General features: G+C 38.5%; 1 long non-coding RNA gene across 1 annotated transcript in view; it reads left to right on the forward strand.

Moving 5' to 3' along the window:
• LOC146595068 (uncharacterized) overlaps positions 1-17646 on the forward strand; it is a 558681-nt gene that overhangs the window by 14389 nt on the left and 526646 nt on the right. The window contains exon 2 of the long non-coding RNA XR_014896018.1: positions 2030-2138. This is a non-coding gene — a long non-coding RNA (uncharacterized LOC146595068). The remainder of the gene's footprint in view (positions 1-2029; positions 2139-17646) is intronic.

Consider the following 17646-nt stretch of genomic DNA (forward strand, 5'->3'; position numbering starts at 1 on the left):
CGGGGCGAGGGCGGAGGCCCAGCCCCAGGCGAGGCTGCTCAGGGCCCTGGGGCCCGCACTGAGGTGCTGGGGGCAGCAGGGCCCGTCCTGCCTAGGAGCTGCTGCCGGAGCCCCGGAGTCTCCCTGCTTGTGTGTTTTCGTTGATGCGCTTATTTATTCGTGGGTTACTTCTGGTTCTGGCACTGCTGTTTATTCGCTGTCAGCAGCAGCGGGCGGTTTCTGTTCTCGCCGCGCGGTCCCTCGCCCGCCCGCCCGTTCTCGAGCGCCGCCCGCGCGCGGTTTGTTCAGCGGCTGCGCCGGGCTGGCTGTGCCGCGGCCGTCGAGGCGCCCTGCGCTGCTGCTGCCTGCCGCGTGCGTCGGGCCGCGCGGCGCTGCGGCGCGGCGAAGCCACCCGCGTGGTCCCGTCCCCCGCTCTGGAATGGCAACAGCATAGACCGTATGCGGTGAAATCTCTGAGGAACCACCTACTTCCCTGTGCTGCTCACAGTAAATAATATTGACAGCGTGTGGAAACGACTTACRCTTCTAAGGCAGGAATTTAGTCTGGCTCAGTCCTCTCCATTGTATATGAAGCCTCCTGAGTCCCCATCATTGGAATTTTTAACTGCTGTGCTCTAAAGAGTTAACTACAGCCATTTACAAAGTCTGCTGTTACCTGAAAATACTATCTTCTTTTTAAAAAACAGTTTAAAAACTTTAAGGTAACAAGTTAATTATTGACCTGCAGCTCTTTAAGGCCTACATTGTGTCTGAAAACTGCAACAATGTATCTGCACACTGACAGGGACCAACATAAATCAGAAGTGTAGAAGCTGTTGTCTATCCAGATAAGTGTATAACTGGCTTTAAAATGCATTTATTAAAGAAGCTAGTATTGTAGGAGATTGCCCAAAATCCTTTAGCATGCTATGGAAGGCAGTGAAGAACAATGCATAGCACAGGTTCTGGTCCATATGAGTGACTGCTTCAGCTGTGAAATACATTTCTCCTGTGAGCAGATTAGCTAGCAATGAAATTTGCATTGCTACACCTGTGTGGTTTTGTCATAGTAAGGGTTATGGTATTCTGAATTTTTGGAATTGAGTGGGTTTTTTTGTTTTTTGGTTTTTTTTTGACTATTGGAAGCATTGGTGCATGATTATTGAATCTGACTGGAACATCTGCTCTGCAATTTTGTTTTAGTACAGTCAGTAGATGTTCTTAAACGAAAACTTACAGAATGTAAGTTGTGAACCTGATCCTGCTATATGCATTGGTCACAGGAATGATCCTTGCTATTACAATCCAATTACGGTCAACATACTGTRGGCAGACACGTGTAAGTGAAGGTGATAATCTTACCCCTGGTAACTGAATGGGCAATTCCAGGGATCTAGGAGAATAAGGAGGAAAAATTTTTCCAATTATTGTACCCCATTGCTATTTCTTCATTTTCGGTGCTTTTTTTCAAGATCCCTATTTTTCTTCACAGATGTGAGATGCCTATGAGTCTCTGTAAAACCAATAAAAACATCAAATATCGTTTTGCAGAAAATCCTGAACTGGAGCCAAAATGACAGCTAGCGTTATACAGGATTACTCTTGGAAGCGTTATTTATGCTTAGCATGAAAGACTGAAACATGCGGTCTTTTGGAGGCACTCAGATAGGCTTAGTCTCAGACTTCAGATATGTAAGAATGAATGAAAATATTTTCTTGGTGACTTTTGAAATTTAAGCGAGAACAGATTCCTAGCAACATAATTACTCCTTTGACATACAATAATGAATACAATATTAGGAACAGGGTGATACTGCTTGAGAGCCAGCAGCTCTTTATAAGCTAGGACAGAAATCATGCAAAAGCTTCTGTGTGAATAAGTCTAAATATTTGCTGTTAAAGTAGCAAGTGAGAAGTTTAAGCTTCAGGTATTTGGACTTGTAGTCTTGTTTTTGAACTCTTAAAATACATGCATTTGCAGATAAGATTGAGAAAATAACTACTTGAAAGATGAAAAGTACTAAAGACTATTCCCTTATCTTTTCTTCAGGCTGTGGCAGATGCAACTCCCCACATGGGAAACCAGGAAGAAGATTTTGCTGATGAGTGTGAGAAGCTCAGTTCTTCATTGCTAGTAGAACCTGAAGACTCAGGAAGAGGTAGGGAGAAGAGAACTGCCATGTCATTGTTTAGACACTGAGGGACTTGAGCTACTCTGAAGTGCTGTAAGCAGTCTTGTTGCTGCTAGCCATTATGAAATAAGCTAAAGCACTTCAATGCAGGAAAAACATTACTTTTTATAACCAGTAATCAGTATATAACCAGTAATCGGTGTGTGTATATACATATGTGTATATATATATATAAGCATTAAATAACTTGATTTCAAGTAATTCTAAAGCTATGCCAGCTACTACTATAGCTCTACCCCTGCCTTCTTTGCCCATCCTTTTAGATATCTCCAGAAGYAGTCACCTTTTATAGGCCTTTAAAATGGAATGAACTCAGGCATGACAATAGTGAAGCTATTGATGGTCATACACTTGCTTCTTTCAATTTTTTTCTCTATGCCTTTATTCTGAACTGAACAGTCTTGAGGAAAGCTTGGTAGAATCAGCTGACATGTAGGCTAGTAGGCAGAGTCCATTCTTAGCAGACAATTGTTATAAATATCTAAAAAGACTACTGTGATTACTCGATATTACATAATTATTTTGATATGATACTTAAAAATTGTGTTCAGATGTACAAGAAGTGTGAATTTTCAATACAGATGTGTGAGTGGAAATCATGTTACTGATCAGTTGCATTTTAACCACTTATTACTCACAAACTTAGTGGGGCAATTACATAGTGAATATTCCCAATTAATTCTTTATCCTCCAGTCTTTGAGGAGCCAGCTCAGTGCTTTTTAGAAGTAATAAAAAGATTGTATTTTGCTACCCCAAGAAGTGCTATTGTCTTTTCTAGTAGCAAAGTAAGCTATAGAGGAGAGCGTGCCAAGCTGAAAGTAGTTAGTGAGATTTGTAGTGTGTGTGGATGGAGAGAGAATCAGTATGGTTCCAGGGGTACCTGTCTGTTTCTTCCATCTCGCGTGCTCTCCTCGGTAGAGGTGAGGACACTCTGGCTGTTACTGTTTTGTTTCCTGAGCGGGCTTTGAATTTTTTTAACCAGATGAACAAAATTCATGGATAACTTTGACTTAGACATACCTTACTTTCACAGTTTTACAGTGAACAACTTGCAGCAGTTGAAATTCATCAATTAAATGATAAATTGCAAAGTGTTTGCTCAGGTGTGGGTGGCTGGCTGATTACAGTTATTATCACTGTAGGTAAATGAGAGCTGCTGTTCTGCAGCTGAGAGTATTTTGCATCATGTTACCCTTACTGTCTTGCACTTTAAAAGAGCTTCTATGTAAAACTCTACAAAGAAGAGTCAAGATCTTAAGAATTACTGGCACATATAAGAAGGTAATGATTCACTGTGCAGGATATAAAACAAATTGTCTTTCAGGCCACCCTTTATGAAGTTTCATTTTGATATAAATAGGACACTGAACAATCTAAGCAATAAGTCCCATGACCAGAAGTGCATCATAATGAAAGAAAATAGCTGTTCTTGAGTCTAAAGTCCTAAGTGCTTGTTATCTCTCCTATCATCCAGGCAACTGTTCTTGAAAATATCATTTCTCCTTTTCTTCCAAAACCTCTGTGCACCTTGTGTGTACTGTCTCTCTGTGTGTGCGGCCCTGTGTTAAAACATGCCTGCTTCAGAGATGCTGTGTGCGAGTTGGAGGTGCTGATGCCAAATCTCCCTTCTTTCTCGGCTTCCTGCCTGCAGTATTTGTATACTGATTGTTTGGACCAGATAGTGTGAAGTTAATGAATTCTTACAAGTGAGGGATGCTCTTACACTGGGGAAGAACTAGAACAGAGGAGATGCACATCGAGGCTGTTTATATTTTTAGCACTGCACCATTATATTTCTCCTAGTAGGGTTTCTAGCCTTCCTCTTCAAGAATCTGAATGGTTTGCCACCCGTAATGGTGTTCAGAGGAGTAGTAATACTTCACATTTACATTGCTCAAAAATAAGAAGAATTGGTGTTTCCATGAAGTGCCAGTGAGCACTATAGTGCAGTTCCAGATTACCTCCCRTGCACCACCGTACAGCAGCAGAAGTAGACACCCTTGAAAAAGGCACAGAATGTATTAAAGGGGAGAGCATGATTGAAATTTAGTTTTGGTTTTATTAAGAGGCCTCCTTAAGGATGAAAGATAAAGGCAAACTTAGTAAAGCTGGTCATTCTGGCAAGATTAGGAAGAAAACTGCTAAGGTGAGGTCTTGGCCTTCTCCACCTGAAAAAGGCCTTGTAGGAAGCATGTGACCTAGAGATTACTTGGATAAAGATTTTTGCCAATCTCATTGTCTGTCAATAAAGGTTTTTGGTCTAGCCTTCCGTTAACTCAATGAATCCCAACATTATAAACTATGAAAGTACTTCAGAAACTATCTTGTAGGCATGTGTGAAACAATCTAAGAAGTTATTCTGTAGAAAAATGTTAGAATAAAAATTAACTCAGAATGTTAACTCAAAATATCAAACGTTTTTTCCATGACCCTTGAGCAGTTTTTCGTGCTTTTCTCCTTTGTGTGGAGAATTTCTAGCACAAATCCTCTAGATGGTGCTACAGCTATGTTGTATTGAAACAAGCTCCTGTGTTAGATTTTGAAAAAAATGTTTTGCTTGTTAAAATGCCAGTTCACTTCAGACATATATTGTACAAAAGGATTAACAGCTTCAACTATGATACTGTTTATAGGTTTATGCAAGGAAGAGTCAGCATACGTGGATTACATACCCTTAGCTAGCTAAATGTGTGTGTGTGGTGTTGTGTTTGTGTGTGTGTGTTTTTTTTTTTTTTTAATAGGTACAGAAGTCTTGCAGGAACTATTTTTGTGGTCAAATTATCCCCTTGTATCTTGAAACCTTTGTAAAGCACCTTCTTGTGCATCCCTACCTTGAGTGCTGATGAGGGCAGAGGTGACCAGCTGTAGCCTGTACTGCTGATTAAGTGATGGCAATAAGCCTCTTAAGATTCCCAGCAGATGTTGCTGCTTTTGTATGCTAATGAGAACTTTACGAACCATTTTCTCTTCCTTCTGAGAGCAGATGTAAGTACATGAAAATTGCTTCCTTATATCAAGAGCAAATTGATAATAACCTTGGTTCAGTTGTAAGGCAGGAACTGTAGAGGCACTTTATTTGATAATTGCAATAAGCTTATGCAGAGCTTCATCAAAATTAATATTTGATATTCTGCTAACTTTTCTTGTATTGAAGTAGTAAAGCAAAATCTGGATTGTGAGCACATTCTTGTCTGCGTTTCTAAACTGTCTACTTGAAGGTTTTCAGACTGGGATGTGAATCTACTCTACCACATTTCCTTCCTCATTTCTCTCAAGGTAGCCACTCCAACCTCCCTGCCAATCTGATTATTTCAGTGGGTAAAGTTTAGTGAGAACAGCCATATCTGCTTATCAGCAGTACTCTTGAGCATGGGAGTACTTGATGACCTAACAAGATCTTTTGTGTGGTCTGCTGTGAATATCTAATAAAAAGAATTGTATGTCAGGGAGGGGGCTGCTGTGCTGAGCCATATATGCTGTTATTCCACAGTTCTGCCTTGATAGGGAATGCCCTCTAAAATGGTAAGAGTTTAGAAAATGATTTTAGTGATGGCTGAATCATACTGAGGTTAGTATTGTTATTGACAAAGTGAGGACTGTGTGTGTGATTAGCTGGTATTGAAACATTAGGCTCCAGGAGGGTGAAAACAGAGGGGCATGATYTGGGAGGAGAGACGCTATCCAATCTGTTGTGTTACTGAGCCTTCTGATCAGTGCAAGGATGTAGACTGTCCTTTATAAGAATGAGGAAGAACTTGACAATCTTTGCGAAGCCTCTGTTGGAGTGGTTGACAATAATAAAAGAATTGCCTAAGCCATGGAATTGTATTTTAAAAATTTCAGCTCACCTGGATAATTATTCTTTCTGATATAAATTGACATCTTGCATTTCAGGTTCTTTGTGAGGCTAGGAAGAGTTCGGTGTTTTTCCCCAATAAATAATTTAAGATGCTTTTGTATTTTTATCCTGTGAGGTAAAATACTGATGTTTTGCTCGCTTGAAGTTATTGAAATGCTTTTCACGGGGTAGAGAGAGTCTACTGGCCAAATGTCACTGTAGGTAACAGCAGTTTGTCCCAAGTTCAGCTAYAGTTTCTGTTAGGTATTGTTATTAGTCAGCTCAGAATCACTATTACAGCACCTAAAGTTCAGTACTTTTAGTTCCTGTCTTAAACATGTATCTGGTGCTTTTTACTCTCTTTACAACACGGTTGTGCTTCATTCTGAAGGATGAGTGAATGACCATAGCTTTTCTAAAGTTTGCATGTTCATGTTTTATATTGAGGAGGCATTTCAGTTTGACAGTTGTGTAAGGTAAGATCACAGGCTTCTGTGATCTATTCTGGGTAGTATTTGTGCATACAGATATTCAGAAGTTAAAGATAACCAGAAACTAGATGATTTTTTGCCAAATACCAACAGTTAAAATGCCTGTTTAATACCCTGCACAGCTGTGGTACAGTGGCTAACTTTGACACGTAGCAAACTGGAGATGTTAGTAAAAGCTAGTATTGAGGCCCTTAAACAAGTACTGCCTTCTTCCTGCTCTGTAGTATTCAAATGTGAGATACAGTACTAGGCTGTCTCRGCTGGTTGTAATTGCCATCCTGGGAGAAGGAGTGAATACAGCTGGTCTCCAGGCAATTTATGTCTTTATACATAATCATCAAAAGCCTGGAGTACAGCTACTGATGGACTGAGAGCTAGTAAAGAATGGGTGCAAGAATGTATTTACCTATATTGACTTTTTTTGGACAAGAGCTATATTCCCTATTACTTAAATGTTCTGGGTTGTCTCTGAAAGTCCAAATTAAAYTATAGTCCAGAAATGTAACCTCTATTCAGATAGTCTCATGTTATTTCTTCATCTCAATTTGGACTGGAATTAGGAATTCAAAACAACATAAAAAGTCAGTGTTTGTAAACCAAAGTCTGAAAACACTATGAGTGTGCACACACAATTATATATCATGAGAGCTCTCCATCACTCACATCACCTGCTCATTTAATAGGGAAAGACTGCTTTGAGCAATTTTGCTATTAGGAGTTTCTCCTGAAGGCTTTTTTATTTATTTTTTATTATAAAGAAAATTTGCAGAGCTGATTGTGAGAGCTAGTGGAACTGTTGCTTGTAGAACAACGATGAGGAAAGTAATTATAGTAGAACTTGTGTGGAGGTCTAGACAGGTTATGTTTTAATTTAGAATTTGTGATTTTGGAGAAGAAAATTAGATCACCTGGTTTTAAAAAGAAACAAAGGTGATTTTTTAATTTATCTATATTGCTAATGTTTCTGAAAAACAGTTAGGTTTATAGATGATGCTGCCTGCCACTTGTGCTTAGCAGGAAAATGCAGCTATCAATGACTCCTAGACTTGATTATCTGCAAGCTAACAGGAAGGGAGTTTGTGGTAGAGGTGCACATGTTGTGGGATTCATGTCCATTACAGAACTCAAGTTGTTACAAACTTTCTATCCAGTGTGAAAATTGTTTGATTTTTTTTTTATATTATAAATCATCAATTGGCACAGCTGGAGCCTATTTCTTTTGTACTGGAGTTAATTTTGTGTTATTTTAATCCTTCTCTGTAGACATCTCAGGATTGTGTAGTTGTCTTCAAAAGCAGAAATAAATCTGGGAGTAAATCAGAAAGCTTTTAGAGGTGATATGTGGTCAGTGTAGAAGTTCCTGAAAGAAGTAAGGATTTACACTGGATTGAGTTGTTCTATTGCAATCTCACTAGTCGCATTCTTCCTGCATATGACACTGTAACTCAGTGAAGCTTTAAATGCTTTGGTCACCTTCTTTAGCTCCGTGTCAGTYTACTAGCAAAGTGCGTTATTCAGTTTGATCATTCTACAGCTAGAAGGCTAAAAAAAATACCACCAGAATGATGGTGCTAAACATGCACTGAAGTGATGTCAGAACAGTATCCCTGTGATGAACTTACATAGTGCTCTTGGAACTGGAAGCTCTCAAGCAAATGTAAATGACTCTGACACTTCTAGAATGGAACCAGAAGCTGCAGTGATATGCTATATGACATCTTCCATGTGGTGGAAATTTTTCTATGTTTTTCTAATTTAAATTTAAAAATACYGATTGGCACATGGTTTCCAAGTAACCGACATATGAACAAGGGTACTTGTTCTGTAAACACTACTTGCATTACACCATTGATTGTGGTCCCTGGGTTCCTGTGTGTTGTTTTTTTTTTTTTTTTTTTTTTCAAATTGACTCTTTGATGCACAATCAACAGCACAGTGATCTGTGATGCGAGGGCAGCAGCTATTGCCAAGTGCAATGTGTTAAAGGCACTGTTCTGTCAGTCTAACCTAGCCTTTCCCCTCCAACTCTGTACATCTTACTCTATTTTGAGCAAGCAGTAATACTACTTCTTGACTATAAGTTTCACAACTGCTTTCTGGGTAGGCTTTTGTTCTTTTGGGACAATCTTGTCTCCTTTAGAAATTGGCATTCCAAGAGGTAGTAATCATCAGAGTGCCTGAACAGGTCATAGGATAATACATTGCAGTAGCGCCCCTGAACTAAGGAGAACTTATTCATGAAACAGGAAACTGTAGCACCCGAAGGTGGTGTCTGTCCTTATATTGTAATATCCTTTCTAGATGTTGTGCAGTATCCAAGTTCAGTTCTGCCATATTTGAGGCAGGTCTCCAGTCTTCTAAGCAATTGTTCTAAATCTGTGTTACACCCTATATTTGAGGCAGCTTTTTCCTAGTCTTGTGTTAGACCCAATAAATATTTTAAGTATTAAAACCAAAACAAAACTCACCTTGTCTGCTGAAATTGCATGTGAATGAAAATTTGAAGCTCTTCCCAGCTTTCCTATTTACAGCAGCTCTTATGAGAAGATAAGTTCAGTAGCAATCAGATGTTAAACTGTTCTCGTGATTTGTAAGTTATGGTGCAGAGTGCTGATACTTGCTGGATTTCAGGCTGTAATTCTCTCAATCAAAGAAATAATCTCTGCTGTGGTGTGAGTCTGTTGTTTGACAGCATTTGTCAAAGCTACTTCCTACTCTCTGACATCTGAATGTGAGCCTTTTCAGCTTGCGTAGCCCAAGGGTCTATACTGAACAAACTCTACTCAAATGTTTGTGTCAATATAATAAATAGTTTTGGTTCTAGACCTACAGTCCTTTTAAARAAATGCCAGTATTGGTTGCCAAGCAAATATTGAAAAGGTTTCAGAGAGGAACTTTCTTCCTCATGTCCAGATTTCAATAAAATTACACTTCTGGGACAGACTGAACTGATTGGGTGTAAGTGAAGTTTTGGTTTCAGCAGGCTAACTGTGCAGGTAGGATGTTGGGCAACTAGGATACAGCCCTTCATTGGAACTAACATTGTTTAAAAATGTCAAATGTAGTTTTAAGTTGTATCAGATGGAAATCATTTTCTTTAAGAAGTAAGCTTTTGTGTCTCTTCATGCTGAGGAACCACTATTCTTATATTTTATTTTCATCTGCTCCCATCTCTTAATCCAGGGATCCTGATTTTCACTTCAGTTGCTGATCTTATGCTGATTCAACTGTGGTGACTTCACTGGATGTAATTCTGACTGTGCAGGAGAAGAGAACTGGCCTCAAAGGCTGCTTTTGCTCTGTCCTCTCAAGATACTGGGCAGAGTGCTAGAATCACATCTTAGGTTTTGATTCTGAGATGGACTTAGCTGACTGTCCAGAGTGCCAGCTGAAATGTAGGTAGCTTAGGTTATTTAGAAGTATGATGCTGTACACTGAACAATGATGTGAGACTGTTCTTGTAGGTTTTTCCTTCCTCCCTCCCTCCCTCCCTGCAAAAAGTGATGCAGCAGTCATTATCTGTGACAGCTGAGAAGCGTGCCAAATTTGGCTTTAGTGGTGCCACTGATTTGTTAGAGATGATATTTAAAGAAATGCTTGTTGGTCAAGGAAGGCTGCCATAACGGGAGTCATGAGAAAGTGAGATGTCGCCATGAGAAAGTGAGATGTCGCCATGAGAAAGTGAGATGACCCCATGAGACTGAATTCCATGCCTGGAAAAAGTAAGCAAGCAGGTGAGGCTGTAATTTGGCCTCTGCATGCTGGGCATGTGCCAACAGTCAGTCAGTTCCCTGTTATGATCTCTTTAAATGCGTGTACATGCAGTCCACCCTGATCTCTTTTTTTTTCCTCTTTCAAATTAATTTCTAAAGGGAATTTCTATACCTTGCCCTCTCTTATTTTAGAGTACATTTAGTCCTGATGAACTTCGTGACACGACTACCACTGCACCTCTGTTGCACTCAGTGCACATTACTCCTTCCCTGATAACATGGTGGAACAGATGCCTGATTCTAAGGAAAATCAATGCTTGCTGAAGAATGTTCTGAACGTTTCTTACTGGAAATCTTAAAATTTTGAGGCACCAACTAAATCATACAGTGGTACTTGCAGTTGGGTGAAGTGCTTTAATCTGGCCTTAAAAAAAAGGGGGGGACATTTTAGGATGCTTGCTGCTTCATGAATGACACCTGATTAATGCTCATCTTTGGTCAAAACTCTACATACCTTTTAGTTTGGAATTAATCAGCTGGTTGTGCCATAATGATGTACCTGTATTTCTGGTCTAGTTATTTGTTAAGTAAAAACATCGYATTAAAGCATAGCTATTTTAACAACTCTAACTATGTACTAGGTTTTTAAAAAAGCATACTTAATGAAAATTAAGTATTTATGAATGTCCAGTTAAAAGAATTAAACACTTTATTTTTGGCATCAAGCAAGCTTGGACTTTTCTGTGCAGCCTTTTTAATCCCAGCTGAGACTGAATAGTGTTTAAAAAGAGCCAACCAGGACTACAGATTGTAGCCAGTCTAGTACAGTTTCTGCACCACTCTGTCACTCTGAACTTACATATCTTTTGAGGTAAAACTGGAGTGATTGACACATTAATATGACTGCTGCTGTCTGTAGCTTTTTCCTGCTCAAGTTTTGGAGAACTGCGCTTGTTTGGGGCTAGCCAACGTAGTTTACAACTTGAAACAAATTTCCTGTTTTCTGTGGGATTTGATGCCATGCTTAGCAAAGTCAGTGGAAGAGTAGCCATCTCTTGAAGAGAAGTCAAGGCATATAGTAGTAGGGGGCCTAAATCTTGGTCTCRTTTCTGTACAACAGCTCAGTTCTTTTATTCAGATCGATGGCAGCATAATAATTTTAAGGGTTGTGTTCTTGTTTTTTGAGCAGTTGCATGTTTCCCTTCCAGAAAATGGTGATTCAGTATTTATATATAACTATCAGTTGTCAGTACTAATGAGTATTAATATAGTAATGCATTAAGAGAGTTGTRTGTGGTATAGTGGGGAAAAAGTGAAGGTACTATGTGTACTATGTGCTAATGCATGCAGAAGTTATTCAGTGRGTGCCTGGATCCTGTCTTCAGGCCTCTTTTCAAAAGCTAATTGGAATAGTAACAATTCCACAATGAACCAAAGCTGTGAGGTCTTCTAGACCAGTATCTTGTCTCTAACAATATTCARTGTATTACACTTTTGTAGCCAGCTGAGGGGCATATACAAACTTTAAACAGACAATATCATCTTTCCATGATAAGAATTCAGCTCACTTTGGAGATTTTTAGTTTTTYAAACTTGCAGTGAATCAGAAGATCTTGGCCTATTAATGATGYGTTGTGTGATTTTGAACAAACTGCTTCGCTTCCTTGTGTCTCTACTTCTCTTCCTACTTGGTCTGCTCTGCCTGTTTTCCAGAGCACAGGCCTTCTGCTGTGTGCTTGCCCAGTGCCTAATACAATGGGGCCCTAATCTCTGGGGCCTCTAAGTACTATCACTGTATAAAATAGAAATAATCCTTCCCATAAATAGGAATGCAGGCTAGGGATTTCAAAAGGGCAGAAGGACAACAGTCAGTTTTCGTGCACTCCTTTAGAAGACAAAGCTTTATACTCAGAGGCTTAAGGCAATTCTCTGAGAACCAGTCCTGTTGCTCTTGGCTTCAGTGATGTAGGACAGGAGAACAGACTCCAGAAATCTTCTATTATAGCTCTCTACCCTTTTATATGTCGCAAGGGAAATTTTTAGTGCAACAGATTGAACTTCAGATAAGATTACATGTTGTAATTACCAGTGGGATTTATTTGTCCAATTCTTTGAGCATTGAGTGGAAAAATGCTCATGCATCCCTTAAGTAATGAAAAGGAATGTGTATGCATTTTTCTACTCAACTAAACAAAGAATAAGATGACATTCAAGCATGGATGGGCAAAAAGGTAAATAGATAATTGTTTATCAAAACAAGTGTGCAGATTTTCCTCAGGCTTAATAGGAGTATTTGAAATAAGTTGTTTAATGGCTGTGAAGTTTGGGTTTTGTTTAGTTTTTAACTGTAAACATAAGCTAAATTGAACTCAGTTTTAATTAAATTTGATTTGGCTGTGGTACTGCACTACTTTAAAGGGCACTGGAGACACTCARGTTGCACTTAAAATCTAGTATTGTAGTTAGTGATATGTGTGTTTATCATAGTGGTGCACCTTAATGAATGTATTCAGGACTAAACCAAGCTACCAAATCTGAGCAGGTCTAATCATAGAGCTGTGATTTCAGCTACTTTTTATTCCCTTAGTCATCATCTTTTAGAGAAACTTAGATACCAGAGCTGATTGAGATGGCTAATCAGAAGGAAGGGTAAAAGCTAAGGGGAAGAGACTTGGTTTCTTTTTCCCTTGAAGTTAAAGAACTGTTTGGACGTGGAATCTTCTGATCTTGTCTGCTAGTCGTTCATCTAAGGTGCTGTTCTAGCTTCTGTGCTARTCTGGTATCTTGCAGACTTCTATACCTTTTTCCACCTAGTGTGCTGGAAGGATAGGAAGGCCTAGTTATAGTTAAAACCGGGGAGTCTTAGATACAGCACAGTCATTCCATCTGTTGGACTGATTTATATTCTTTCAGGTCTGTGAAAACTGAATGTGAGAGAAAAATACTGTCTATTCTGAATGCTAACATTGCTAAGTAGGGTAAAATGTACTACCACTGTTACATATTCTCACYGCTCTCTACACCTTTATCATGAACTTTTTGTTCCTAGAGTTAATTTTGTAAGGATCTCCCTATAGTCATGATGCTATATTAAGGTTGGCTGCGCAGCCTGTGGTTTCAGCTTATGTCACACCTTTCTTTATATGGTTCTCACCTGGGATTTTTTGGACATGTTTATTCATTTGGGAAAGAGTAGAATTTGACCTACTCTCTGTATCATTGACTTCCTTCTGTTTATTTAACTTCCTTTTAAGGGAAGGAGGAGTAAGCATGATGGAATAGCAAGTAGAAGTATTTCACAGAATTTAGCAAGGAAGGCCAGCTTTTCTGTAGAAATGCTAAAGCAATTGTGGTCCAGTAGTTCCCATATATGGGTTGCTTGACTGGTCCAGAGGAAAGGACACTGTCTCAAATCCTGAACTGGGAAGTACTTTATCCTAGACTGCTACAGATGTTCTTGGCATAATTTGGCTCCTAGTTAAGCTATATCGACATCCTTGGATTGTTCCAAGAGCTACCTCACTCCTCAGTTTGATGCTGTCCTCTTCTGCTAGGTGCGAAAGAAGGCTTACTAGAGTCTTGAGAAGTGCTTTCCCTTGATTTTTCTGTAGTCAGAATCACTGTTTCAGGATTCCCTTTTGCTGCTTCAACTCTGCTGTGCAGTGTAAAGAGGCTGAGATTGGGGGAGAGGATCTAACTGAAGGTTTTAAAGTCATTTCTGTAGAACTGTATTGATTTCATCTTTATTAAATTCATTGGGTTTTCCCATAAGGGTTTTTTAATTTAACTGTTGCTTAGAAATGCTGCACAAATTACCTGGCAAGAAAGCTTTGGAGTTATAAGCCCTTCAGGCAATCCCTTAAAGGCAGAGCAGTAAAGCTGACTGAACTATTCACAGCCAGGGTTTTTATTCAATGAATTTACCACTTTGTCTGTTTGCAGATTACTGACAAACAGCCGCTGACTTTTTATGAATTTGTTCATTATCCCAAATTATTCAATGCCTGGTTTATGTAATCTAGTTTCAGCTTCAGGGCTGCTGGCAAACTGATCCACAAGTATTGTTGAATACCACTGTTTGTAATTCTTACAGAAAAGCCCTATAAAATTCAATAGAGGCCTGGTGTTTTATTTCTGGGCATGTCTATAAAACTTAGCAGAAAATTATATCCTTGCCATAAAATTCTACAGCCTGGTTTAAAGTAGTTATATTTTTCTACTGATTTCTGTATGTTTTTAGTATCACTTATATAAAAAAGAATGTTTCTTTCATCACKGTTGCTCTCAGGTTTTTGTAGTTTGTGATAGTGAAAAGGGTTGATAATGTGGATGTAAATCTTTGGACACTGAACTACTTTATGCTTGAGTTTGATTATATTGCAATTATACTGACAATCAATATAAGACCATTTTTCACTACTAGTGTGTAAATTAATAYCAGTTACTATTAATCCTAAAATGAAAAGCGAGGTATATTAAGAAGTCTCTTTTTATATGAAATTTATGCAATTTCATCACTAGATTTCTCAGTCCTGTTGAGTGGGATGAAGTATCCTACTCTGTGATAGCTGTACAATGAGTAATACATACAGTAGCTATACAAGGTTTTGTTAGGGAGAATCAGGCTCCACTCAAATTCCAAGACATCCCTGAACTTCAGAAGTTTTTGATTGGGTCCAAATTTGTGCCTCTGAAAGGGTATGAATCTGTTAGAGTCTAACACCAGCATTATTCTGTTGGGGGTTGAACTAGATGATCTCTGGAGGTCCCTTCTAACCCCAATCGTTCTGTGAGATAAATAAATTCAGATCTCTATCAGGTTAAATGGATTGATGAAGATACAAAATCTCTTTTTGATAGATTGTGCTGGCTTTGCTCTGGTGCATTTCTGCTATTTTCAAACATGTTTCCCACTGGTTTACTCTAATGTAGTGAGAAAATGTACAGGTCCATTGACAAGGAGTTCATTCTTAAATGTTTGGTGGACAAGATATTTGCAAATCAAAGGCTTTGTAACAGTACAAAGGATCTTGGGAACCTGTATTTTGCATGTATTGTGCAGTAGCTTCTTTTTCACATAGTCATAACAGTGCCCATCATCTCATTAAATCACAGTGCTTTTGTTGTCCTGTTCACAAAACATACCTCTGCCTCAATTTACAAGCAGATTCTAAGAAAACCTTTCTGTAAGTGTGGCACATAYTACAAGCTGTGTGTTAACACACTATTTGCAGCTGTCATAGCACTGTTGGGGAACAGTATGAGAATGGATGGTGGCTTTGCTTTATTTTAAGCCTTACTTTTTACTTGTGGATCTTGCCAGTGTTTCTTATGTCATGCCTGAAATACTAACCTTTAGTGACCTATTGAATATATGCAAGAGTGTTAGATTACCAGCTAACTTTGACCCGATCAGAGATGTCTAACTACTCAGATACAAAAATTAAAGCTTCATTGGATGGTAATGTTTCTATAATGYAAGATGCTCTTGTAATAAATATTAAAGTATTCACTGCTTGAACAGATTGATGTAGCTGCAATTTTTGAAGGCATTCTTTGAGAGGTGGGGATTATACTGGATTAATAGGCTACTAAATTGGCAGATCTCATTTTTTTTGGCATTACAATTAATCAGGCCCTACAAGAGGGGAAACAATTTTCAATGATTTTGCTATAACTTGCAGCATTTACAAAATATGAAAATTAACTCTTAAAATATGATTTATTTTCCTTTAATTAAAACTCCATTTTTTTTGATAATTCTAAGAACCATAACTCTTAACTGTCAAACTGCTTCTTTTTTTCTTTTTGGATCTGTCTGGAGAAGATTTTGATTGACAAGTGTCAAGAAGGCATTACTGGTCATGATAAATCACACAGTCATTATATAGAAACAATAGCAATGCTTGAATTCTGCTGATGGTGGTATCTTTTTCAGCAAGAGTGAACAGAGATTATACTGTGACCTCCAGAAGCCCATATTACAATAGATCTTAATAATAGTGTTTTTTTCTTGATTTAGATTTAGAAAGTGGCACATACTGTTGTGAATTCTTCTCCAAAATAAGCTATATTAAGGTAAATAGAACTTGCATCTGGCCTTGAGCCAAGCTTTGAAATGTCTGGAATAAACTTGTTTGGAGTAAAATGTTGTGCTCCAGGAGATACAATACCTCTTGTTTTTCAAGTGTGTCTTGAACTGTGTCTCTAAGAACTAATGTTTCGGGTATTCTATCTTGAAATAGTGTGGTTTGAAATGTTTAAGAAAGGATTTACCAAACTGTTACTGACGTAATCTGTTATTATACAGTATACCTGTCTTCTAGTGCTTGAGAACCACTTTAAGAAGTGGTCATGTTAGTGCACTGTTCAAAGGATATTTCATGTGTTCTCAGCGAATTCATACACCAGTCTAAAGGACTGCTCTAGAACATCAATTAGTTAATATTTATATTGTGCTTTAAATGTCAAATGCTGTCTGAGTGCTCGGTGTTGTTATTATCCTAAATGATTATCCTAAATGAAGAAAAATACAGAGGAGGAAGTGTTAAGAGGTTTATTGTTTTGACTATCATTTTTTTCAGTGCTTGGAAAAGATTACTTGCAATGTCCTTGCACACCATGTAGCATCTTTACAATGATCTCTTGATCGTTTGGAAATTACTATGCTTTTTATTATCAAAGTGAAAAGTGTCTTTCAGCCAACAGAACATGTAAATCTTAAGATAATTTGTGATAAGGAAAAGCTCTTCCTAGTGAAACTACTATGCAATATCAGGAATCATATAAAATGTATTAAAATGGCTGAAGCTACCTTCTCCCTGCTTGTCYCACCTCAGTATGAGATGATAAAAATGTACTACTTGCAAAGCATTGTGTCAAGCTTTGTAAAAGTGTTCTTGTGAGCTCCGACTAGTGTTGCGTAGCAGGAATGCCAATAGAGATTGCTGTTCCATGTGCTTCCCTCTGTAATGAGGAGCTTTCACATGGGTATGAGCTTTAGTACTAATAACAGCAAAACTCAATGCATTTTAACAATGCAACTGCAATAGGACAAAAAAAAAATCACCATTATGTCCTATGTTTTTCCTGTGTACTCCTGCAAGTCTTTSTGGTTTAGAATATATTATCTGGAATAGCTTTCACTTGAGAACTCAATTTACAGTATTGCATGTAAGTACCACTATTTCTGCCTCTAGACTCAGCACCAAAAAATGAAGTCTCCAGTTAACTCCAGCACTGGATCTGGTAGAATACTTCTGGGAACCTCTGTCATGTGAAGGAAATAGCACTCAACTAGCATCTGTGTCTGATTAACATCAGAGGAGCCCACAGGACCTCATCCTTTGCTGGGGTATCTAATCTAATTGCCAATATTCTTGTTCTTCAATCCTATTTTCTCTCTCTTCTCCCACCCCCAAAGACCCTCAAA

The sequence above is a fragment of the Rhea americana genome, unplaced genomic scaffold, assembly GCF_003343005.1.
Source record: "Rhea americana isolate MKP2758 unplaced genomic scaffold, rheAme1 scaffold_24, whole genome shotgun sequence".
In the NCBI taxonomy this organism is placed as follows: Eukaryota; Metazoa; Chordata; class Aves; order Rheiformes; family Rheidae; genus Rhea; species Rhea americana.